The sequence below is a fragment of the Alligator mississippiensis genome, chromosome 4, assembly GCF_030867095.1.
Source record: "Alligator mississippiensis isolate rAllMis1 chromosome 4, rAllMis1, whole genome shotgun sequence".
Taxonomy (NCBI): Eukaryota; Metazoa; Chordata; order Crocodylia; family Alligatoridae; genus Alligator; species Alligator mississippiensis.
In genome coordinates, this window is record NC_081827.1 from 221267887 (window position 1) to 221292847 (window position 24961).

Consider the following 24961-nt stretch of genomic DNA (forward strand, 5'->3'; position numbering starts at 1 on the left):
CAACCTCTGGCTGGTGGGCCAAATGTGGCCTATAGAGTCCTCAGATCTGGCCTGTAGGGTACCCCAGGGTTCAAGAAATTTGGCAGCAGGGGAGCAGTGGCAATAAATGTGGCTACCCTCCCCCCTGCCAAATTCCCAAACTCTGCACAGATGGTTGGAGCCTGGCCACTTCTCCTTCCCCGCATGGGGCTGAACTAAGCCCTCCCCCACTGCAGCTGGATAGGGGCCTGTGAGGCTGTGTTGGGGCCAAATCATGTTCCCTCCTCCCCCTCCCCCCCCCCGGCTGGATTGAGGCTGGGACATACCCTCTTCCCCCATGGGAGCAGTTGGGGCTCTCCACACGGCTGGATGGTTCCTGTCACATTTGCCCTAGGTGCCAGATTGGGACCATTAACTGGATTTGGCCCATAGATGGACCAGGCACTGCCCACCATTCAGTCCGCTGGGGAAAAATATTGACTAAAAAAAAAAAACAACATTCAACCAGGTTTATGTCAAACTGTTTTGAAACTGGTTTATGTGCCCTAAATTTGTGTTCTCTTGCAGTTTTAAACCAGTTTCTGGTCACTTAAACCAGTTTATGTGTAAGTTCTGTCCCTAGACCATGTGTTGATATCACAGACAAATGTCAGAACTAGAATTCGAAAACTCTGTGCTCTCTGGTCTGAAAAATAAACCAGCTTTCTGCTGTATCCATGCTACACTGGGCTCATCAGAAAAAGGGCAGGATTTCAGGATTCTTATCCTTGTAAAATTCAGAGCTGCCTAGAAGCTACTCTAAATTACACCAATGGTACATGGTTTCAGCACTAGGATCCCAACCACGCTTTGTCCATGCACCACACTCCGAGGTCCAGGTATGTGTTCCATATCTGAAATGCAGGTTCATCTCTTTGCATCTGCTTTCAAGTCCTCAGTCTTCAATGAGCCTGAGTATGGCTTCTGGGGATGAGCCAGGAGCAGCCTCAGAGAACTTTTGGAGATGAAGCAAGCCTACAAATTTGGGTGGCTTGGCTTGTGCTCCTGTGCTGGTGAGCACTGCTGTTTCAGTCTAGACAAGGTCCAAAATCCAGTGGAGTGTGTGGATGTGTGGAGAGCTTTGTGCTCTATTTCCCTTCAAATACCCTTTCTTTGTCATATCCACTAAAAAGGAGCTGTGTCAGTTGGCTCTACACCTATTGGGAAACATTTTAGTAGGGTTATTCCTAGCTGGAATTTTCTTGGAAGTTAGTATAAGCTTCTTGTTGGCTCAGATCAGATGTCTCCTGAGCATGCAGTAGGAGCAGAGCAGGCCAAAGAATCTACCTTATTGTCTCTCTGAATGTAAAGATGAGCACGAATGGGTAGTTAAAACAGAAGCCTGCTGTTCTTGTTGGTTTTTTTAGCATTACTGCACTGCAGAGCATACACAAGGCACTTTTACACTATTTCCAATAGAGAAACACTTGAAATACTGCAAAGGTGGCAGTTTTACAGTATCTTGTGTTATTCAAGGGTACTGCCATGCTTGTTCAGCACCATTTTTTTTTTGTTTGTTTGTTTTTTGGAGAGAAGTGCGGATGACTGTGGACAATGGAAAGAAAAAAAGTCCTTACAGACTGCTGAAATGTTGGGTCATTGCCAGTGTTGGGAAGACAGAATTTATTTATGTGGTTTTCTGAAATGTGCTAATCACAAGTCTTTCAATGCATGTGCATAACTTAAAATAATAATTAAAACATTCAAATTGGCTCTATGTCAACAAATAACTCTTAGCTGTCAGCTCTAAAACACAACTTGGGAATTTATCCCTACAGATAGAAACCTGGGAAAATGGACTTGCAGCATACTTAAAAGGTCATAAAATGTAGATTCTGGCAAATGGGATAGAGAAGTGAATTCTAGAATCAAAGGCTCACCATGAAGAGAAGTACTAACTTGAGCATATTGGGTGAATCACTTCAGGAGGGAGGCAGTCACTAAGCAGACAGAGGCAATTTAGTTTAGGGTAGTGATTCTTAGCCAGGGTGTTGTGGCACCCTGGGATGCCTTAAGATCTTTTCAAGGGTGCCACAGGGTGCCATGCAGTATCAGCACTGTCAGGTATGTAAACCTGATTCACAAGATAGACCTGAAGATTTAAAAAAGGAATTCACAGTGTTTAAAATATTCTGACCTGTTGTAGTATTTCTGAGTTTTTTGCAACAGAAGAAATGTTCTTTATTTTTCCATAGTCAAAAAAAAATTAATAGTAAGAGCTGGAATTTCCCAAGAAGTGCCTTGAGTCTAATGGAGGGTACCTCAACTCTAAAAAGGTTGAGAAGCACTGATTTATGGCTTTGTAGTTTAGATCCAGTGCTTGAAAATTCACTCATAAATCACTTGTTAGTTAGTACTGATTACAAAGTATAGGAGTAAAAAAGGGCTAATGTATAATGTGACAGCCTGCTTATTAATTAGATGCAGTTTCTGCATGGTTTTAAAATCCAGCTCCACCTAGAGCATATGATAGCAATTCAATTAAAATTACAAGAGCATAAATGGTCCTATTAAGGCCTGAGTATAAAATTTAAAAAAACCCAGTCTTGTTGCCAAAAGGAAGTTATTAAAAGCATGCTTGGTGAGCATAGCTACACATACCCAACCTGACCTTCTAGTTTTGTGTAACAAACAACAGATATTTTGCTATTCTAAATATCCTACTCTGCATAAGTATCCCCAATGTGGTTAGACACTAGCCAGGTCTCTCAACCACACCTGCTGGGCATAAGAGATGAAGATATAAAACTGTATGTTTATCTGTGCACTGCTAGTCTGTTTGCTAGCCCTCTCTATGAAGCGGAGTGGTCCTGTAGATTTGTCCTTGAAGTAAGTGTTCAATCTTGCTGGAGGATGTTTGAGTGAGGGAGTGGAAATGTTGAGTAGAGAGAAGCTAGCATTTGGTCACAGTAATACATTGGTAAAAATTCTAGGTGCATTTTCTTTGTTAATTAAAAATGAGTTATGTTTCCACACAGGGCTGTATTTTAAAGCAGATTGGGGAAGTTATTCACTCACATGGCCCTAATGGCCCTGTGCACATAATGAATAAAAGTGGAGACAGCTTAGGACTTTGCCAACACTGATATTGTTCATTTCTTCCAGAGGGAATCTAAAAATTTCCAAGTTAGATTGCATTGAGGAGAAATCTCTCTCAGCGATTACATAGCTATTCAAAAGAGAGACATCTGCACCATGAACTCTGGGACATGCCAGATCATAACACCATTCTGTTGCAGTTTACTTTTTATTTTCAGCCTAGCAAATTAAACAAGCCTGGCCCAAATATCCAGTCTTAGGAGGTGCTGAATTCCCATAGCTCCCACTGGCTTCATTGAAAAAATATGACTTGGGGTCAGATCCAAAAAAGTAGGCACCTACAGTGCAGATTGAATAGTTTTTAGACACTTAAAATTCAAAAGTACAATCGACAAACACCCTGCTGAACCTTTTAGATGCCAGAGAAACTTCAGGCATCTGAGGACAGATCTACCCTGGCCTGGAAGCAACTGAGCACACCCAATCCACGGGCACACTCCAACCATGGAATACACCAGTGAAGCCACCTGAGAGCATCCCTGATTGCTCCTGTGGACTTGAGTACAGCCACTGGGGATGACACTGTTGTGACCTCATTAGCATGTTTCCAGGATTGGAGACCTGTCACAATTGCTCTCTATGCTAGATGCTAGAACTGCCATCAGTGCTAGAACTGCTATCTCCTAGTGTCTGTGTGGACTGAGATCTCTCAGGAGTAGCCTCCAGCCCATTGAGCAGATGCAGACAGAAAAGTGGGGAATAATCAATTGTGCTGTCTTGGGCTCATCAGAAAGCTGTGGTAGAGTCCTTGTCCACCCAGAGAAAAAACCTTTCCTGGATTTCCACTCCAGGTCTCCAAAATGCTGTGTATTCCTCACTGCAGCGAATGCCTATTGAGTACATAGGCATTAGCTGCAGTGTGTACTCAACAGGCATTCGCTGCAGTCAGGAATGTGCAACATTTTGGAGACTGGATTGCCTACTGAGTACAATCCAGTCTTACACATTTGACACAGGGGTATGCTAAGAACCATTCCCCGTAAAGCAGGGATTGTCAGTCAGGAGTACGTGTACCCCTGGGGGTACTTTGAAAGGTCCCAGGGGGTACGCGGGAGAGGGTGGGAATGGAGTGCTGCTACCCCGCAGCACTGCCTCACAGGAGCAGGGCCAGGTTGGGTAAGAGCAGGGTTGCACAGACGCTGCACTGCTGCCGCTCCTCCACTTGCCACACCTCCACTCAGCATCCGGCCACTCACCATGTGCTCCTCTCCAGCTCGGTGCCTAGCCGCTCGCCCTCCCCCCCCAGGGGTACACTTACTAAAAAAGGGGCCACCAGGGGTACACTTATTAAAAAAGGTTGAAAACTCCTGCCTTAGAGGATAAGACCCTGTCATTTATAAATCATTAATTGGTAGGCTCTTCTATTTCATATGGTTCTTTATTATTTAAAACTTTGTTTTCCAAATCATTTTTTTCAGAAAATCAACTCTGTAATTGCTTTATCTCCTACTGTTATCTTTTATTCTCTCTATTGTTTGTTTCAGTTTTTACATATCAAATACAATTTTAAATACTTTATTTAGATAATGTACAATTATTGTACATTTCTTCATTTACATTTCTTACAGATTCTCTGCTAAATTTCCTGTACAGTCTATATGGTTAACATAACTAATATATAACTTTACCAAAATACTAATAATCAGATGTTACGTTTTTATATTATCTTATTTTATCTACTTATTAAATTATAATTTCAGTGCTTAACATGTATTATTTCCTAATATAATAAAGGGTAGGTTTAGATACAAGCTGTGTAAATAAGAAATTACCACATCTAGAAATAGCTGGGTTTTCTGTAAATGTTTGTTGGGCAGATGGGAAGAGGTTTACTAAAATGTTAGAGAAATAGTCACATTTTTCAAGCTACTATTCAAATTATTCTTACTGTTAACATAAAAACTGTTAGTGTTTTGACTGTTGACTTATCTGTGCTTGGCAGAAAGCCACAAAAAGAAAATACACAGCAGACTATTAGCATTTTTGCTCCTCATTAAAAGATTTAAAAGAAAAAAATCTAAAAATGTAGTTAGTAACACTTTACTCTTAAAACAACCAAATGTGGGAGAAAAGGCTCCTACAATAGGAGCAAGTTTCACACTTTGAATAGAAGCTTGTAGAGGCCTATTTAGAAGACTTTTGTGCAATTACTATGCCGAACAAAATGTGGAATTTAAGCTGTTGTTAAATGCAGATAAAGGTCAGAGAGCAGGATCTCCACAAACCATCATTTGCAATATTTCTAACTTCCTTTATGCACTAAAGGAATGTGCAGTGCAAAAAAAGTAAGAGAATCAATGAAAATGAAGGTATTCCTGGCAACCATGAGGTATTTACTGCTTTTAACAAAGACCAGCATATAAATGTGTTTGAAACTCAGATGCAGACAACTGCTGGAAAAGAATCCCAGAATAGTATTCATCTGATGTCAACTTGCTGTTAGTGAAAGGGATATAATCTGTCATTTTTATTTAGGAAGTTTTGTCTTTTTTACTGCTGCTACAATGTTTTTCCTTACTGATTCATGCTTAGAGTATGTAAGCTATATTGTTAATTAAAAACACACACAGTTTTAAATAATGCGAGAGACTATTCTTTATATATGTTTACAGTCCTGTCCCATTTACTCTTATTATGGCACAGAAAATGTATGTAGGCATTTCTGGCCTAAATCAGTAGAGAAATGGAATAGCAATACTACTACATATTTATCAGATCATATTAAAATGCACATATGAATGATGTTTTCTGTTAAATTTATATGCTAGCTTTATATCTATACACACTCTGGCATGAATCACAGAAATGCTTTTACTTTTTTTTTTCTGTTTTCCAAATCTCACACCCACTCTTCAATTTTCAGTGCAAACCTAGCATTATTCATAGAGTTTGCTAGTGGAATGATTGTTATTATTTGGGATTGACCCTGTAACCCACACTCAAGGTAGTATGTTTTATAATCCTGTTAGATCTCTCATGTAAATAAAGGCTGCAGATCTTTCAGCCATATTTATCATTTGCTTAATTTTTCTTGAGTTTATAGGAAGTGATTATTAGGCTGTTCCTTTCACTGGATTTTAACTCTTGAAACTAAATACTTGATGAACTGAAAAATTAATATCAAACTTGATCAGTGTTGAATATTTTCTATTTATGTGAACACAGTAGATAACCCACCATTACATGCATCTCATGTGCACAGACATTACTTGTTAAATACTGCAGTTTTGTATGCAGTCTGTTAATTACAGATAGTGTACTTGGTCATTCCTGTTTCACATACACTCAACTCAATGGGTCTTTTCAGAGTCCATAAAAGTAAAAATGTGAAAATATCTGAAGGATCAGGGCCTATTTTTGTAAAATTTAAGAATAGCATTAAAGTTATACATAGTTATTAACGCATTTTTGTTGCACAAGTAGCATGTGTACGTCCTCAGTACTTCTGAAAATAAGGGCCTCAGTATTTTGCATGAAAGAAAGTATGAAAAAGAATTGAACCGTTACTCTAAATGACTATTTGAAATATTTTATATCTTGAAAATATTAAGCAGCCTGTATTTTAATTACTTGTGTGTGTCTTTTTTCTCCAAAAAGAACTGTACAAAGTTGTAATATACTTCACATTCTTTTAAAAAGAGAAACTCAGTCTTTTCAAAGTTGATGTGTAAAACTACAAAAGCTTAGATCTAATTAGCATACATTTTAACATATGTATGAAACAAAAACGTAGCTAATGATCCCAGGCTCTTTTGGAGGCTTTCAAAGGAACATTTATGCTAAGAAAGGCAATCTGCACAGGATTAACTCATGATTGTGATGATAATTTAAACCTATTAAAATATAAATATATATAAAAAGAACTTTATGCATGTGTGTGCACGAACATACACATGCAAAAATAAACTTTATCTTTTCCATACTGTAAAGCATACCATTAAATTGGAGTTCAGCTATTGCATCCTTTAACCTCATCTACAGCAAGGCAAGCTTGACTTCAGCTTTGAATTTCCTTTGTGTTGAAACTCCCTGTATCTGCATCACATAGCCCTTTCGAAGGCCATTGGAAGCAAGATGGACAAAAAAATTCTTTCTTACATCAGTTACATGCCAGCAGAAACTCCCTTGACTTCAGTATTGTTACAGTAACATGAAACCATTGTAGCAAAATAGAAGATCATACCCTTGTGTTGGATTTTCCTTGGAGGCTAGTCTCAGTATTGGGTATGTGAGAAATGGATGTCTCTAACCAACTTCTGCTCCAGGGCAGATTGGAATTTCAGCTTTTAGCAGGTGATGTGGTTAAACTGATGGGAGTCTCCCAACTTCCATTTTACCATAGTTGACACTCTTAGTGCAGTTCAACTTTTCTTAGGCCTCAAGGCTCACTACCAGGACCTTGTCACATGGGGTGTTTAACACTTTTTATTTAGATTCTATTACTGTGCCATATTAAAAGTTAGAATAGGTTCTGAACAGTCGCATGGTAGCGCTTACTGGACAGTCTGCTCTGGACAGGGCTGGACCCAGCTGTGCCCCCACCAACAGTGACCCTGGCACTAGGTGGTGCAGCTTGCCCATCAGCCTGTGGGGATGTGCAACCCCCACACCTGAAGCCGAGGCCCTCCCCATCCCATGCTGAACAGGGACAAGCTGGGTCCCTGCCACTGGCAGTAGGTGGAAGGATTCACAGGGAGCTGAGCCCAGGAGAGGATGCTGCTCCTGCCGCTGTATCCACAACTGCGGTTGAATCTCCAAAGTGAACTGGGACTCTGCTGCTAGCGGTCTTGAACCAGCTCTGCTGCAGTGCTGGGGCCAGGACCAACAATCAGCTGACTGTCACATTGCTATACCACAGCATTGAATTTATATTGTCTCCATGGGGGAGTCTGATGATAGCTTAACATTTATTAATACAGTCTGGAGATAGTCCACCTGCAAAAAATCATAACTTTGCTATGATATGATTGTACTTAGCAAGTGTTAAATTGCTTGAATGCACATGTTTTAAGTGCAGTTAACACATCCTAAGTGTAACCTGCAACATGGCCTATAGTTTAGAAACAATTGCTTATGAAATCAGCTTTTGCTTCCAGGAATCAGGAATTCAGTATTATGTGTGTGGCTCGAGCACCAACAAAATTAATTCTTCCTGGGGACCAGAACTGATATTCTTAAAGCAAGTCAAATCCAAGGTAAATGCTTACATATTTTCAGCCTTTTGCTATTAGCTCAGCAAATCTTTTAGCTATCCACAATTCAGTTTTGCTACCATTTTCCATGGAAAAGCATGGTGGTTATTTGTTCCATGAAAAATCAACATTGCTTTCTCTTGAGTAAAATAGCTTGTGTGACAATTTATTTAAATTGTTTGGGTTGGATTTTGTCCTCAGACAGGTCTCTTTAGATAAGTAAGAGGCAAGGATTTTTGTGAGTGATATCTTTTATTGTACCAGCTGCATGGTTGGAATAGACTTAGGCAAGCTTTCAAACATAGTGCATTTTTCTTCAGGTATGTAATCCCATTGATTTCAGTGGAGTTGTTCCCTGTTTGTATCAGCTTAAGTGAAAGCCCTCAGACTCCATATTTATCTAGATAGCCTTGAACTTGAATATAAATGTAATCTTGAATAGGTCCATAAGTGAAATTGCTTTCAGAACTAGGTGCAAATTTGCAATGAGATGGTTCCAAGGGTTATCTGCCTGCAGTAAATATCTTCTATGTCAAGAAATAAATGAGAAGTGAACCAGAACTAAATATGAAACTGAGAACTAAATATCATTGTGAGCAGGTTGGAGTCATCACCTCTTTTCAGTTCACTCCCTATGCAAACTATAGGGCCTTGTGCAAACACCTGCTCCTTCCTGCCATTTGCTCTTATTTCTAAATTAAGTCATAAAGGTCCAAAACAGCACTGTACTTACAATCAAAATACGGTTCATCAAGGTTTGTGGTCCTACCTGACAGATCCCCATGTTGAATTTACAGTAACCTACTTGATCTGGCTGTCAGAATGTGTTTTACTATACCCTTGTACATCTTTATAAATTGCTGATGTCAACATTTATACTCCATCATATTTGCTAAGAAGATAGAATTTAAAAAATGAAAAAGCAAAGAACCACAACAGATTATTTCTCTTCATACCTCATCCATGCAGACATGCTTAAATACAATATGTAAGGGAAATAACTAACTGCAATTTTTTTCACATTTTCTTTTTTGTTCCTCTGTCCTACTAGAGCAGGGGTCAGCAAGCCCCAGTACATGTGCCAGAGCATGGAACATGAGGCCATTTTGCTCGGCAAACCACAGCCAGCCTGGGCTCTGGGCAGCTGTCACCAGCTACAGAGCCCAGGCTGCATGTAGCCGTCAGCAGGAAGGCTACAAGCCCTGCTGCAAGTAGCCTGGGCCCTATGGCAGACAGCAGCTGCCCAGAGCTGGGGCCAGCTGTGGCAGGCACCCAGGAGGCTGCAACTGGTGTACCTAGATCTGAAGCCCTGACCTAGTTCAGTGGCAGTTGCATGCGTGCCTCAGGGCACACATTGGGGAAGGGGTCTGGGCAGCACAACCCTTCCCTGCTGTACACCCCGAGGCATGAATGCAGCTGCCACCGCTGTGGAGCCAAAGGGGACTCCAGACCCTCATGCAGCTGTTTGCAGCCTGCCCACCACCTGCTGTGAACAGCCTGGGCTTGGTGGCACGAGTCTGCACCAAGCCCAGGTTGCTCATAGCAGGCATGCGTTCGTAGCATTTCATGTGTTTGTAGCAGGCAGCTGTGAGGCTGCAAGCGGCTGCACCAGGGTCTGGAGCCCAGGCCTGGCTTATTGTTGGCAGCAGCTGCACGCACATGTTAGGGAGCATAGCAGGAAAAAGGGGCCAGGACTACACTGCCACAACAAGTATTGGGCTCCTCGTGGCTCCCCTGGCATGCCAACATCTTCCAAGGTGAAGTTGTCAGGTTTTTTGTTACTCAGCCCAAAAATGTTGCCAGCCCCTGTCCTAGAGATTCACACTGATGTCATTGAGAAAATACTAATATGGTGCATCCACCATCAGAAAACAGTGCTTTACTAAGGGCAAACAAGCTACACTCAGGCCATGTACAGATATTCAGTTTCCACTGGAAGAGTCATTGCTCTTCCAGTCGAAACTCTGAGTGTATTAGGCATTCATGATTTTTCCCTCGAAGCAAAAATGTTTGCTTGATGAGGAAAATAACCTGGGAACAACCAGGCTTAAATCACTCCTGGGAGAGTCTCCCCCACAATAGCAAATATTTATACACTTACTCTTCCAAGTCTTCAAGCATTCCAGCGTGCTTTGCTCTCAGCCTATCCCCCACCATACATGTGCAGGCAGGGGGTACCTTGCCATGGCAGTGCAGGGCTTGTGGCAGTGGCACCAAGCTTCCCTGCCCCACTCTGCCCTGCTGCACCAGGTCTCACCCTCTGGGCTGTGGAGGCCCTGGGAGGAGGGCAGCAGGGTAAGGAGCCAAAGCCCACAGCAGGCAGCCCACACCCACTCTGCACACAAATCTGGGGGACACGTGCCCTCATGCCCCCCTAGGAGTGTGCACAGCAGTGGGGAGCCAGTCTGTCTGCTGCTCCTTGGACGAGCCACTCGCAGCTCCGTCCCACTCCCCACCTGGGCCCTGGCACCATGCATTCTGGCCCCAGGCTCCGGGCCTCATACACCGCCCAGGCTGGCCAGCAGCCCCAGCCCAAGCCCTGTCCAACTTCTTCACTGTGTGGGGTCCAAAATTACCTCCCCCCACCAGATTTACCTGTGGGGAGCTGCTCTCCAGGCTACCTGGCTGCCATGTGTGTGTATAAGAACACATGCACACAGTGCCCCCTGCCTGATCGCACTTCTCCTACCCTCCACAGTCCCTTGCAGGCTGGAACTCTGCCAACCTACAAGGAAAAACCCATTGTTTCCTGCGTTTTTCTCCCTTAAAGGAGAAAATCTGGGTTTTTCTCCTTAAAATTAGAAAATCCAGGTTTTACTGTGTTTTTCCGTTGCAAATGGAAAACCTGGATCTCTGAACATTACCAAGCTGTGGTTCAGGGCTGCAGGGAGACAAGATGCCAAGGTAGCTGTGTCCCCTGCATGTAACCCTGATCAGTCTGAGTTAGCTAGTCCAGGCTGCCCTGTGCATTCTAACAACTGTTTCCAGGCATACAGGGGAGCCTGAAGAGCCTGTAGCCATGACTGTATGGGTTTTCAGGCTCTCTGCTCCTCAGCAGCTCAGCTCTTCTAATGTCTGTATGGAGCTATCCAGGTAAGTTTTTTCTACTGGGAAAAGCCAAGAGAATTTTCTCGGATCATTTGAATGTGAGTATGGAGCCTCAAAAACCCAAAAGGGCATGGCACAAGAAGAACTCTTTGAGGTGCATGTCATGGAACACCAGCATCCCAGCGGTTCAGAGGGTGTGGATAGAGAAGACCTAGGAAAAGTGCTGAGAGTGACTACCAGATGGGAAAGAACTGGCAAGGATGACAATTAAAAACTAAACGTTATTACAACAATAGAACTAGGTAAGTAGCTTGATAAGACTTGTCCAAAATGCAATACGCAGATTCATTGCTGTTTTCAGACATCAGCATCAGTAACAGCTACCAGGCTGATTTAACAACTCAAGGGACCTGTCTGATCCCACCAAAATGCATGAACAATTTACTTATCAATCTAGCTTTTGTAAAACAATTAGTTGTATTAAGTGAATTATACAAACTACCTTTGAGACCTTTTTACTGCTGAAGAGCATGAAATGCGAATGAGCTAACACTGTTGTGCAAGTCTACATAGATTAATTTATCAGTGTTCAGGGAAACTGAGCAGTTTTGATTTTAGATATTATATGACCTGACTTTAAAAGTGTGGTAGGTGCTAGGGTTTTATACATGTGCACAACTCTTTATTGATTTATGCTGTTGTTTGGTGCTAGGACACAGCACGGAAGTGCAAAGTCAGTCTATTTATGCCACTTCATTAAGGTAGGTGCATTAGTTACAATTCATTCATGTAAAAGGATCTCAGTATCTATCTGAGGTAAAAAGAACTAAGGACAGGAGTGATGTAGTTAATGAGAAAAAAGAATTCTAGAAAGAGCCAAACTCAGAAGAAAATTTAGGCAAACATTTATGTTTTGTGTTTATAAGTTGACTGAAGAGGAATGCCAGAAAGAAAGAAATTTGGGTCAGTCCAGTGGGGCCTGCTGGGCCAGCCAGGCAGCAGGAGCAGCCCCAGAGTCAGCAGGACCCATCTGGGTGCAACGTGCGGTCCCTACTTGCTGCACCGGGTCCTACTGCCATTGGCCCAGCCCAGCCGGGTGGCAGAGAGGCCCCGAGGGCAGCAGAACCTGGCTGGGCCCAGCACTTAGTCCCCTTGTGCTATGCTGGGTCCTGCCACCAAGGGCCCAGCCCAGGCGGGTGGCAGAGGGGCCCCGAGGGTGGCAGGTCCTGCCACCAAGGGCCCAGCCTGGCCAGGCAGCAGAGAGGCCCCAGGACCCGGTTGGGCCCGGCCTGCAGTCCCCATGTGCCGCTCCAGGTCCTGCCACCAAAGGCCCAGCCCAGCCAGGCAGCAAACGGTCTCCAGGGCCAGCAGGACCTGACTAGGCCCAGCGCGCAGTCCCTGTGTGCCATGCCGGGTCCTTCCGCCATGGCTCAGAGCACCCCACTCCCACTGCTGCTGCTAAAGGTAAGTTATGGGCCCTGGGCAGGGGGGGCTGCGGACCTCTGGGGTGGAGCTGGGACCCTGGGTAGGGGGTCTGGGACCCTCCAGGGTGTCTGGGACCCTAAGCGGGGAGGCTGGGGCCCTCCAGGGTGCCTAGGACCCTGGGCGGGGGGGCTGGGGCCCTCCAGGGGGGAGCTGGGGCCCTGTGGGGGGGGCTGCACCCTGTGGGAGCCAGGGGACCCACCCGTCCTGAGCAGCCCCCCAAGTTTCCCCACACCCACAATCCCCCCAGCAATCACCCCACACCTACCCACACACCAACCCACATCCCTACACACACACACACCCACCTTCCCCCACACCCCTTCCTGCAAACACCACATCCCCCCCATCACACACCCATCATGTGCGAAGAAATCCAAAAGTACACATCAACACATAGGTATTTAGAATTTACTTTATCATGATGATGTAGACACTGGTAGGCTTCCACGTTGCTTTAACATTGTAAATATGCCAATAAAGCATTGCTCAACTGATTGGTGTCTCTCTCTCTCCTTTTGTGTGTGTGTGTGTGTGTGTGTGTGTAGTAGTCTTTTGTGTTAATTGTGGAAAAACATGGATTTGGGGGTATTTTTAAAAATGGATTTGGGATGCTGCTGCTGCAGCAGTCCAGGTGGCACAAGGGGTAGTGTCCCCAGGTAACAAGTGGCCGAGCCCCAGAAGCTCCTGAGAGTGAGTAGCCCTGAGCTGCTTGCCAGGGCAGCTTTTTGTACAGATGGGGCCAGGACAGGGTAGCTTTTTATACTGCTGGGGGACAGCATAGGTGCTGGCCCCAGGCTTTAGTTCCCCCTGGCTGCAGATCCGGGAGGAGCCAGGCAGGGTTATTTTGCCCCAAGTGGCACAATTTGCTCCATAACAAAGTACATGTCTGAGCACGTGCGCTGAGGCAAAAAGCCCTGGCTCAAATTTGTACCACTTCTATTTGAGCTGCTGCAAGTGCACGTGCTTGCATGTGTGGACGTGCTCCTAGAGTTCTGTTTCTTCCCAGAAACTGTCTTCTTGACCAGGCTACATAACTCAATGCCTGTCTCACCTCTTAGTCTGTTAAAGAGCCAAAAATTAGGGATTTGGCCTAAGTCCCCTGAGGAACCTAGTCTGGTTGGTGTGCTCTGAATGGAGTGAGTTCTGCACAAATCATTGCAACTGCTTTCTTTCAAAAATATCCGCTGGCAGGTGCTCTCCTTTTATATAATAAGTAAATGGCTAGCTCACCTAGGACAAGGGAGACAGGGCTTGGATGGCCTCCTGAGCCTGACAGGATTGAGGAGGACATCTCCCACCACTTAGGAGAATACCCACCCACCTGGATATAGATTGTATTAGAATGGGAAACACTTTCTACTTTTTATATATTTTGCATTTAACAGTAATTGGATAAAACATATGAATAGTCCTGGAAGCAGGGGCTGGTGAGTGAGTGGGTGCCCTAATTATTGAATTATTGAGTTGTTTTGCTTTATTTCTACATCCCTTAGTCTTGTTTGGTTTGATGCATGGTGACCCAGACTGAAGAGGAGAAGTGAAGATGACCTCTACCCAGTGACACACCGTGTGTCTCCAGCGCCCAGAGGCCAATGCTTGCATTTGCATGCCCCCCCCCCCCCCGGTCCTTCTCATAGCAATACTTAAAGTCACGTTGCACAATAAAAACTGAAGGGCCTGGCTGGCACCTGGGAACCATGGCCCCCTCTCACCCCCATTGGTCCGCCACTGCCTGTACCATTGTATAGCCTATAATCTTATGGTTATAAGACACTCTGATGTTGATTTGAATACCTTCAGGCTGAGAGGTTGACACTGCACCATCATCTCCCACTTCTGGACAAATTTGCAGCCCAGCCACTAAGCCCTTGACCTCTAACCCCTCGTTTGTGGGCAAAACGTTGCCTGCAAGACTCTCTGATGTTGTTCATAGACATAGGAAATTAAAGCTGAAGTTCACAGAGATAGGAAAATATGATATTGGTTCCAGCTTGTAATGTGCTCAATATTGTTGCCCACTGGCACACTGGTACCATCATGACATTTTAAAAGAAAGAATGAACCAGTCTTCTGTCCCCAGAAGGAATGTAGGTCTCTACATCTAGGGAAGAGTAAGGGGTATAACTCCTGACCTAATGTAGATGCCTAGTTCAAGCCTGAAGAGGGATACCTATCTCCAGACAATCTCTCTCTTCAACATTTTCCATTGGCTAATTTAGCATGCTGGCTGTTGTAACTCCCTTTGAGACCCTGATTCTTTTCCATCCCTTATGTGTCTCACTCCAGGAAACAGGCACCTAGAAATAGCGAGTTGCAATACTTAGTGCTGTAACACCTGAATCCCATTGTGTTTGTTATGTATGTGTTCATTATGTTAATTTTTATACTAAACAATATTAGGTGCGTTAGCTTGTAAGATATTTTTCTACTTTTTAGGCCTCCTTAGGCAGTGGTTTTTAGGGTCTGCACACCAATGAAAGTTGTGTTTCTAGTGTCGCATAACACTGCAAATTTAGTCTAGGTATGACTTCCATCTTTTTTAGGTAATACTGTAAAGGTCTTGTCAGAGCCCCCTTATATTTCTAGTTTGTGATTAATTTCTAATATATAGCATGGAAATAGATCTTTAGTTGGAAATATGGTTTTTGGTGTTCTGGTAGAAACAGGTTTAGGCCACATACAGATGTTCCATTTTTGCTGGGAGAAAAGCCTTTCTCCTAGCACAGAAAGAACATACAGACATTCAAGGGCTTTCTTGTGGAAGAAAAATGGCTCTTCTGCAATAAGTTAGTTTTTTTAGCTATGAGAAAGACCTCCTTCCTTCCTATCTAAATTGAAGGGCTGTATGTTCCTGGCTGTTGAGGGCACTTGGTATCCCACGGTCCTCTGTTCTCCCTCCTTTCCTCCAAGGGAGGGGAGCGGAAGAAGAGGGAGGGAGAAGGGAGATATTCTCTTGAGGTGGGAGCACTTCCAAAGCCTCCAGAGGGTTCGCATCACAGGAGAAGAACCCCCACCCAGTGCACTCTTCTGGTTCAGCACAGAGGAGTACAGCAGGAAGCAGGTGCAGGGCTGGAGCTCTTCTGGAGTCCTGGACGAATGCTGTCTTACCAGCTGACTGGTGGGACTGACAGGAAAGACCATTCTCCTGTGGCAGAAACCCTCATAGAGCCCCAGAAAGATTCTCTCTGCAGGAGATGAGCCCCCACCTAATGCACCCTGGTTCCACATGGAGGCATGCAGGGGAGCGGAGGACATTTCTCCCATGACTGCAAGACTCCCACACTTGGGCAGCCTTGCAGCCAGAGAATTGTCTCCCACCTCCACATATGCCTCCTGGTGGAATTGGAGGTATCCCAAGGGTGAGAGACACTTGTTCCATTGCTGCAAGGATGTGCAGTTCACAGCTCCTGGGCTTTTAAATGCCACCCCTGCCTTTCAGCTAAGTGGTGAGGCAAGAATTGAAAAGCCCCCAGGGCCTGTGTTTTAAATTGCTCTGTCTGCAGCCCAAACGGAATAATTTTAAAGCTGCTGGCACAACAAAATAGGGCTGGAGACAGCTCCTGACCCCCAAGCTTTTAAATTGCTGCGTGTACCACCCAGCTGGACAGTATAGTACAGCATTTAAAGTTTGCAGGAGGCTCCCTATTGACAGCCTGCCCCCTTCCCAGGCCGGGGAGAGAATAGACTGTCAAGTAATGGCTTCCTAAGAATGGGGGTGGCCCAGGGAGTAGCCCTCTAATGTCCCCCTGGCCTAGAGGGCTGGATTGCCTGTACCCTCTAGCTCTTGGGTTGTTTTTATACTGGTAAGAATTTCTCCAAAATTGTTATCAGTAGAAATTAACATCTATACATGGCCTTAAATAGCTGACAGATTACGAAATTATATTGTGCTGGTGAGCAGTAGCTTTAAAAATAACAGTAAGGATTTTTTAAATACCTCTGTTATGTGCCAAAGAGGTCTGAGATCATTCAGTGCCTGAACCCAAACTAAATGAAGACAATGAAAGACTTTAGTTGATAAGACTGGATTTTGAACTCCGTGGGAGTTAGGAATACTCACATGAGTGGCTTCCCTGCAGTATTCTGGGATGCATATGAAATTAAAAGGCATCCCCCCCATCATTTAAACTTGTTTAATGATTAGGAAATTATATTTAAACCTCCCTTAGCCCCTCTACTTCCCCTAAAAGAATATTAAGGCTTCCACCCTGCACACATTGTTCAAGAAATACCAAATTTAAAGTTTCACATTTACTAAAATATAGTTATAAATATTAATCAGTGACAAATATTTGTTTACTTTCCAAAGGGAAAATAAATTACTCTTTATTCTGGGTAAACAGATAACTGTTACGTGGTGAATACATTTTTGTCTTTAATATATAATTTACAAATAAAAGGCCTATTGGGAATATTAATGTGAGCAAAAATGTGTGCAGACATGTTCACAGGATCAGTCCCGCACGTGCCTCATTCACTTTGGCTTTTTCTTCAGCAATCCCTCATTGTCAAGGATGATTGTCTTCGATGACTGTCTTATCAGTGTGTCCGAAGATGGCTGATGAGGCCACTCAGGGATCAGCAGGCTCCGCTGCATCTCAGACAAATGTTTCCATGTGGAGTGGGTGATACTGGCTTCTTGAGTTGCTCTGTGACATGGTGTTTCTGCCACTCCCACCTTTCCATCTCCTGTTGCGTCAGGAGGTTTCAAAGTAGTAAGATCCCTGTAGCAGACTCTCTATTTGGAGTGGTCCCAGGCAATAGCTTCCCATGAGTTGACATAGATGTTGCATTTTTGTAAGTTGTCCTTGAGGATGTCCCTGAAGTGCTTACTCTGCCCTCCTCTTGAGGATATGCCTTGGCTGAGCTGGGAGAATAAAACTTGCTTTTGGAGTCTGAAGTCAGACATCCAGATGATGTGGCAGCTCAGTGAAGTTGATGTTGGATGATCATTGCCTCAATACTTGAGGTGTTTGCTTGCATGAAGGTGCCAACATTGATGCATCTGTCTTCCCATTGGATTTGGAGGATCTTTTGCAGGCAGCATTGATGTTACATCTCCAGCAACTTTAGATGTCTCCTGTATGTTTCGGCTCTGTACAGCAAGGTGGAGATCGTGACTGCATGATAAACCATGAGCGTGGTTTCAGATCTGATGTGAACTTCAAACACCCATTTCTGCAGGTGTTCAAAGGCTGCATTTGCACATTTGAGATGATGTTGTATTTCTTTGTCAATGTTAGCCTTCTGCAAGAGATGGCTTCTGAGGTACAGGAAATACTCAGCGTTCTTCAGAGTCTCACCATAGATTTGGATTACTGGAGCTGGGAACTGTTCATTTGGAGTTTGTTGGTGGAGGACCTTAGTCTTCTGAATGTTAAGAATCAGTCCCATTTTCCTGTATGACTCAGTAAAGAGGACCATTGCCTGAAGGTCTGCTTCTAAGTGAGCACACGCTACAGCATCATCACCGTACTGGACCTCAATGATTCTGATTGGGAGGGGTCTTGGTTTTGGCTCAGAGCCAACTGAGATTAAACAGCTTACCATTCATTTGGTAGTTTAGCCCCACTCCATCTGGAAGCTTGTTGGTGGTCAGGTGTAACGTCACGGCAAGGAATACTGAAAAGAGTTTTTGGAGCAATGATGCAGCCTTGCCTAACTCCCATTTTGACCTTGAAGGGATCTGTTATAGATCCATTCTTGAGCACCACCAATTGAATACTGTCATGGAACAGGCAGAAAATGGTGACAAATTTCAGTGAGCATCCGTACTTCAGAAGGATCTTCCACAACATTTCTTGGTTGACAGAGTTGAAAGCTTTCATGAGGTTAAAGAAGGCCATGTAGAGAGGCTTATGTTGTTCCCAACATTTCTCCTACAGCTGGTGAGCTGTGAAGATCATGTCAGTGGTGCCTTTTGATACCCTAAACCCACACTGAGATTCTGAGAGGAGCTCTTCAGCAAATGGAAGGACACAATTCAGAAGGGTTCTAATAATGATCTTCCTTGTGGTGGGCAACAAGGTAATCCTTCTGTAGTTTCTATAGTTGGGCTTGTCTCCTTTCTTGAAGATAGCCTCAGGCATGCCATGGTTGTGACAATCTGGGAGTTCCTCATCATACCAGATCCTTAAAATGAAGGCATGAACTTGTGATGTGAGTCCCTATCCCCTGTTTTAAGATTTCAGCAGAGATTCCATCTGTTCCACATGCCTTGTTCTTTATAGGCAGGCAAGGTTCTTTGGGTAGATGCGATACTGTAACGGGGGGGCCTTCTCAGGGCTGATTTACCTTTGGCCCACCCACCTGTTTCTGGGCCAACCGCCCTCCTTCTCTCCTGCTATGCCTTCTTGTTATCTAATTAATTAACTTAATTAGGTGGGAGGCTGCCCATTTCCTGCCCTGATGCTAGGGGGCACTATCTGCAGCTCCGTACCTCTCCTACACCGCAGCCCATGCCTTGCAGATGGCATCCAGCTGTTAACATCTCCGGCCCTACACTGGGCCCCAGAATCCTCCAGTCATGACCCCTCTAAGATCCCTCCATTCAGGCAGCCTACTCTGCCTTCATTCACGGCTGCCTAGCTCCCTGAGCTGGTCCCCCTTGCGGGTGTGGTCCCCCGGGACCTTTGGCTACACTGACCCTGGCCCCACCCCCAAGCCAGTTGGAACCCCAGGCCCTTAGCTCTGGGCATCCCTTGGGGTGGGCCCCTGGCCTTCCAGTCCTGGCCCCAGCACTGACCAGTCAGGGGATTTCAAGACAGGTTCTGAGTCTAGAGCCCCACTCTCTCTCCAGGGTCTACCTTCCAGACCCTACAAACAGGTAACCCACCCAGTTGTGGGAGCTAGGGTTATTAAGGAGCCCTGACCCACCTTCCATCGGGGTGGTAACTGACCTGGCATTTCCTGGGGGCTCCTGTGCCACTGAGAGCCCAACCAGACCACCCACTCCCGGCAGGGTGCAGTTTTAGGTCATGCCCAGGACCAGGAGCCTCCAAGCCATCCCCTACGGCTCCTCCCTTACCTCCAGGATGATACAAGCAGCCTTGCAGCCAGGTGATGTTGCTGCCTCCTCTGCCAGCAGCAAAATGTCCTGCTTATATAGGCAGCCCTGAATCTAAAATGGCTGCCACAGTCAGGCACCTGCTGGCTACTTGGCTTAGGTCTTAAAGTGGCAGGCACAAACAGTGCCCTGCCACAGATACCTCTTATTAGACCAACTAAATAGCTTGAAAAAAGCTCTTTGCAAGCTTTCAGGCACAAACACCCTTCTTCAGGCAATGGGAGACTCTACTGATGTTATGAGTTTTCCAAGGTAGGAAAGAAGCTAAGGTAAACAATTATCTGATGTTGCTTTTCATCAGCTTGCTGGCTTTTCTCTCTTCATCAAGGGTTGGAGGCATAGGTGACTGGTAGGGGAGGCACGGGGAGCACATGTCCCTCCTGAGATTGGCTGGTGCCGCTGCTGCTGCTGGCTTCTGCAGGTGGCCAGCATTTGCCACCCCTGCCGTGGGCTTCTGGGGGCAGTTTTCACTCACCACCCTGCTGCTGAAGCTGCTGCCCACAAACTCTGCCCCCCCCCCCTCGTCTCAGGAGGTACCAGTCACTCATGGTTGGAGGGATTCTGAGATCATCTCTGACTGGGTGTTGCACGATGGAGTTGAGAACACTCTTGTCAACAGCAGAGTCTCAATTGAGAAGATCTTCAAAATGCTCCTTCCAATGGGCACTGATGGCTCCTCTTTCCTTGATCAGGTCTTCTGCATCCTTAGGTCTCAAAGGGGTTGGTTCCTGAGTGCTCAGACTGTGGATGGCTTTGGTGGCACTGAAGAAGCTGTACATATCATGGATGACAGCCAAATATTGAACCTCCTTAAACTTGTCTTCCCACCATTTGTTCTTCATATCATGTGTCCACCTTTGGACCTCTGCCTTGGCTTGTTAGAGATTCAATTTATTTTCTTGGAGTTAGTGTTATTTTGTTAAGCACAAAAGGCCTTGCACTTATGATCAATCAGTTCTTGGATTTCATGGTTGTTCTCATAAAACCAATCTTGATGTTTCCTGGTAGAGAATCCAAGTGTCTCTTCACAGGTACTGATAACCACAGGTCCAGGTTTTCTGTTTCCCATGGAAAATAGGAGTAAACTGCAAATTTTACCTTTTACTGGAGGCAAACACAGATTTCTCATTTTACCAGATTAACCTGTGGATTTTGAAGTTTTGCGATATGTTCCAGCCTGCAGGGGGCTGGGAGGGAGCAGGAGGAGGGTGGTGAGGCAGGGGGTGCCATGTGCACATGGCTCCAGGCAAGGGGGTGCCATATGCAAATGGCTCCAGGCAAACTGTAGAGCAGCTCTCACAGCTAAGTTGGCGGGGGAGGATTGAGGCCCCCATAGAGAGGGAGGCAGGGAGTTGAGTGGGGTTGGGGCTGGAGCTGCTGCCCAGCCAGGCAGTGCTGGGGGCCAGCGGGGAGCGGGATGGCAGGGGGGTTGTGGCGGAACAACGGGGGGGTTTGTACTGTGGGGGGCAGGACTGGCTCCCCACTGCTGCACACACTCCCAGGGGAGCAGGGGGGACCTGCACTCCCCAGATCTGTGTGCGGGGCAGGGCAAGACAGGTTGTGTCCTGAAGGCTGGTGGGGCGCTTCTCCCTGTGGCAGCGTGCACTCCTGGGGGGGCAGGCCATGCTCCCCAGATCTGTGCACAGGGTGAGGGCTGTGCGCTGCCCACTTCAAGCTCATGCTCCCCGCCCTGCTGCCCTCCCCCTGTGCCTCCACAGCCCGGTGTGTGCAAATGGGTGCTGCAGGGAACAGCGGAGCCACACAGGAAGCTGCCTGCCACTGTGAGCTCTGCACTGCCTGTGTCCCCTGCACACAACCCCATGCTGCTACCCCCACTGCAGCCATGCAAGCATGGGATTCCTTTCCAGGGCAGCATGGAGTTTGCAGCAGCAGGCAGCTTCATGGCTCTGCTCTTCTCTCCATCACTGAGTTGCACACGTCGAGCTGCGGAGGCACTGGGGGAGGTCAGCAGGGCTGGAGCCCACAGTGGACAGTGTGCAGCCCCCACCCCGCGCACAGATCTGGGGAGCATGGATCCCTCTGCCTCCCAGGAGTGCACGCTGCAGTGGGGAGCAGCCCCCCCAGCCTGAGCCCACAGCAGGCAGCAATGCGGGGAGCCAGGCTCTGCTCTGCTGCAACAGCCACCGCCTCCTGCCAGGGGAAGAGGACTGTGGACCCAGGTCCCTGGCCCTGCAGCCCTGGCAGCTGGGAGCCCCTTCTGGCATGGCTGGGGGAGCAGGAGCTGTGGGTGGGAGGTGAGGGGCACCAGCAGAGCTGAGGGTTGTGTGGGTAAGTGAGGAGTACCAGCAGGACCAGGGTGCTGTGGGAAGGGAGTGAAGAGCACCAGCAGGGCTGGGGAGTTATGGGCGGGGGGAAGTGAGGGGCACCAGCAGAGCCAGGAGGCTGTGGGGAGGGACTGAGGGGCACGACCAAGGCCAGTGGGGCTGTGGAGGGGGGAGAGTGAGGGGTACTAGCAGTGCCATGGGAGCTGTTGGAGGGCGGGGGGGTTCATTTTAATCACGGATTTTGGGTTTTTTATCAGAGAATTTGCAAGTTTTTTTGTCGGAGAACCAGGATCCCTGCTGATGACAGTGGCATTGAGGGCACCCCACATGCTGCTGACATTCTCCCACTGTTGTTGTTTGGAATCCACCAGTTTTCCATTGAGGCACTGGTGGAAGAGGTCTTGCTTGCTTGAGTCCTTGAGTCCGTCAACGTTGATCTTCCGTCAGCATTGCTTCTGCTGCAGCTGTCGTTGGGAGCCAGTTTGAATGACATGACAGTGATCAGTCCAGCAATCATCAGCTCCTAGCATAGCTTGGGTGATGTGGACATCTTTGCGATCCCGTGCATAGATCAGTCAATCAGGTGCCAATTCTTAGATTGTGTGTGTTGCCATGATGTCTTATGCCTGTATTTCTGGCAGAACAGGGTGTTGGTGATGGTGAGTCCATGTGGCTCGTTCACTTTGTACTTCCCGGTCCATTCACTACGGATTTGCTCCAAAATCCACTGAAATAAAAATGTTTCTTACAAAAGCTGTGTTTCTCTTTTGCTGATTTATTATTTCCTCCCATTAATGGGAATTGTATATTTGGCAGATTGTTTCAATAAAGCTAAGAAACAGGTGATTATTCGAGTCACATAATATTGTAATGTTATGTGTGTGTCATGTAGACATTCTTACACTATGTATAATATATTGTAAGATTGTTTACTGAGTGGGGTTTATATCGGTTTGTAGTGAGGCAAGAAGCATGCAAAAATACCTCTATTATCAAAATACCTAGGAGCTGACTGGTTCAGGACATGTGTGCTAGGCATTATACAAATACAGAACAAAGAGTCAGCCCTAGCCCTGAAGAGTTTACAACCTAAGGATTTAATGAGATAACAGGTGAATACAGAGAGAGACAGCTATATAAAATGATAAAAGTATTGACCAGGAAAATAGACAGAGCGCTCAGCAATATCTGTAGGTGTCTAAATAAAGTCTACATCCAGATGCAAAAGGGAGTGGGGTTAGGTCTGAGCATATGTCCTTAATTTTGATTTTTCTGACTTAGAGCATTTCACTTGGTGATCTTCACATTCAATCTAGTTATTTTATCAAATAAATTCTTTATGTATGGTGGTGATTCAGCAGATGGCACTCTTTCTCTGATTCACCACAGAACAAACGCCAAGCATCATATTAGGGGGCAGTGTGATAGTGGAGGTGTTTTCTTTCAAGTTAGACATAAAATCAAGGTCCTGACCACTTATAATTAAATATATGAGTTCATCTTTGTAAGAGATGAGATATTGATCCCAACATTCTGGTCATATCCCTGTTTGAGCAGTTCAGTCTTCCTTCTTAATTCTTGCAATTTAATCTTTGAAAATGTGCTTTACTTCCTGCCTTATGTGTTGTTTTGCTATAGCTTATTAAAAAGTTATTGAGTTCCACCCCAGTGGTGGCTACATTTCATTGTTGGAGGATGGGATCCCTTTGTTCAGTTTGAATATCAGCCTATTACATTTATAAATGCTTTAGGAGCCTACAGGATGAAAAGCACTAGATCAATATAAGATCATTATGTTATATTAGAGATATTTAATCAGGACACATCTCTAAAATATATTTGCTTTTAAATTTTGAAATATATTGCATTTGCATGCATAAAAATAAAATAAAGATTGTAGATTAATACGATTCAGAAGAGAGTTCTGAATGTGTAGATTCTCAAATGAGTATATACTGTGCAGATTTTAAACTCAAGACCACTAGATGGGGTTGTAAACAATATAGTATTTGTTGTATTTCTTATGCTTTGCTGAAACTATATACTACCAAAAATGTAATACCTTGAAAAGAAAGAAAACAATAATTCATCAATAAAACAGAAGTAACGCTTTCATAGTAAATAATTTTTAACTTGAAGATACTGATGCTTAAATAAAGATTAAAAAAAAAAGGAAGGTTCATAGTTGAAAATAAAATATTCCATACTTAATAACCCTATTGTGAAACCACACAATACCATTTGAGTTTTTCTCTTTTTGTTTTTCAATATCCATTTTCCTCACTGTTATGGCATGTTTTCGCCTTTATTGCAGTAGCTTATTAGCACCTATTGACGCAGTAACACAGAATGGTGAAATAAAAACCTAATCCGGCAGTGAAAATTAATTTACATTTACTGTCTCTGCTGATTTTTCTTTTTCTTGGGAGAAAAATATTCAGCTGAATGATCCTTTCTTTTGAATATCTAGCTATCTAAACAATTTTATATCTGGATTTATATCTTACTAACAGCATTGTATGTTGTACAAAGAGCGGGCAAAACCACAGCAAGACAAAAAGTACACCAAGCCAGTGTTAATACTATGAAGCTGCTTTTAAATACCTTCTTGAGAAATTGCTTTGTTGCAAAACATTATGCTGCTGTGTTGTGTAATTTATGCATTCTTTTTAATGTAATCTGAGAAGGACAAGGTCACTTTTTACACCACTGGAATGATTGAGTGTATATTCTGGGGTTAAGATACTCTCCTTAGATCTTGAGAGTGT